The following is a 2,066-nucleotide window of genomic DNA, read 5'->3' as shown; positions in this document are numbered from 1 at the left end:
TTAAAAATAAAAATAAATTTAAAAACTAATACTCAAGTCCCCCAAAACCTTCCCCAAAGGAATTTGGCTGCTAAAGCAAAAAACAAAAGAATCTTCTCTAATGAACACCTCAGCTGTGGCCACACAGGGCAATGGAGAAGGGAAAGATTTTCATATACCAGTAGTAGAACCAGTAACAAACAGACTAGCTACCAAGAAACTTATGCCACTGTTAGGACAAGGAGTTCTGCTATTCCTATTCTTTCAGGATGTTATCTATGCCACAGACCAGTAGCCATTATATATTGTCTCCCTTTCTTCTCCTTTGAAAATGGTAGTTTTTAATGATGGTAAGACTCCTTTCATAATTGTGCAACAGATGAGTTAGGATGGTCAAAATCATAGGGAAATATCTCTAAGTCCAAACAACAGAAATGCATGACACCTAGATACTATAAACCTTGAGCTGAATAAGGTCACTAAATGATAATCTGAGTCTTTGTCCCTTGGAGACAAGAGTTTGTTTTTTATTCCTATGAATGGCATTATGTTAAATGGGGAAATTAGGGTATGCATGATGTTCAGCAGCCAAGAGTTGACTGTCGTGAGCATTTTGTTTTTATTTGCCTGTCTGGAATGCATTCCCCCAATCCCATTATCAGTGCAAGTACTTCAAGTAGGCTGCTCCTCTTCCAGTCCTAGTTCCAAAGCAGGCACTCGAACTAAGTCTGCTCAAACATATATTCTATATAGTCCATCCTCCCAGTCACAATCAGTTCAGGTTTAAGATATGCCTGGACTGGATATTGGCTATATACATATGAAGAGTAAAGCTGCTGTGGTAGTTTAAGCTGTTAGAATGTAAATCTAGAACTGAACTGCAAAGGACCAGCACATGGAAATAACCTGCTTCAGAATGAAACCACAATAAGGAAAGCAGAGCCAAGAACTGGAAGAACTTGAGTCCCAGTGAAGTCATTTCAGCTCAAAACCCAGCTGTGCCTGAAGCAATTCTCCTGAACTTTTCAGCTATATTAACCAACATATTCCCTTTCTAAGTCAGTTTGAGCAGTTTTTGTTACAACTAAAGAGTTTTAATTATTAGTCATTTAGGTAAAGCTCCCACCCAAGGGAGGAATACCTTGAATTTTTTTTAATTAATTTTTAATTAAATTTATTGAGGTTACATTAATAAAATTATATAGGTTTCAAGTGTATAATTCTATAATACATCATCTGTATATTGCATTGTGTTTACCACCCAAAGTCAAATCTCTTTCTGTCACCATATTATTTGATCCCCTTTTCCCTCATTACCTTGCCCCACCTTTGGTAATCACCACACTGCTGTCTGTGTCTATGTGTCTATGAGTTTTTGTTTGTCTGTGTCTATGTGTTTATGAGTTTTTGTTTGTTTATCTTGTTTGTTCATTTGTTGCTATCAGTTTTGTTTTTGTTTTGTTTTTAAACCAAGCTCTGGTCAATTTTATTAAAGAAAAATTTCCCATGATTTACTTTTCACCAGTCTGTTCTGGCATGCTTCTAATACCAGAATCACCTGGGTCAATGATAGCCAGTATTTTCCACACACTGTGCCCAATTCAATATTATTGCCACTGTTGTGATGGACACCAGTCTTGGCCAACATGGCATAGTACTCTATTTCAGATTTCCTCAAGGCCGGGCAGTTGTTGGCGAGGATGACCAGCTTCGCTTTGCCTTGTCAGATCATCTTCAGCATCTGCTTGTAACCCAGTGCGTACTTAACACTTGTCATCACCAGCTGGAGCCTGGAGTTAATTGATTCCAACGACTTTTTCATCTTCTTTGCAGCCACCATCTTCCTGCCTCAAGTGCGGGACAACCCCCAACCAGATGCAGCCGCCAAGATGGCCGGGGAGCGAGAAAGCTGCTATCAGTTTTATATCCCACATACTAGAGGCCCGGTGCACAAAATTCGTGCACTGGACGGGGGTGGTCCCTAGCCCGGCCTGCGCCCTCTTGCAGTCCAGGACCCCTTGGGAGATGCCTGCTCGCTGCACCTTATCACTTGGCTCACTGCTCCTTAGCGCTGCCACAGAGGTGGG

General features: G+C 40.7%; 1 pseudogene across 1 annotated transcript; it reads right to left on the bottom strand.

Moving 5' to 3' along the window:
- Window positions 1–1,490: 1,490 nt before the first annotated feature.
- Window positions 1,491–1,819, bottom strand: LOC308514484 (large ribosomal subunit protein eL30-like; annotated as a pseudogene). Its single transcript has one exon. The product of its transcript is annotated as a large ribosomal subunit protein eL30-like (transcript).
- Window positions 1,820–2,066: the final 247 nt, after the last annotated feature.

The sequence above is a fragment of the Myotis nattereri genome, assembly GCF_964212035.1.
Source record: "Myotis nattereri genome assembly, chromosome: 2".
NCBI classification, from domain to species: domain Eukaryota; kingdom Metazoa; phylum Chordata; class Mammalia; order Chiroptera; family Vespertilionidae; genus Myotis; species Myotis nattereri.
Note: the sequence above shows the minus strand (reverse complement) of the source record. Positions and strands in the feature narration are given on the sequence as shown.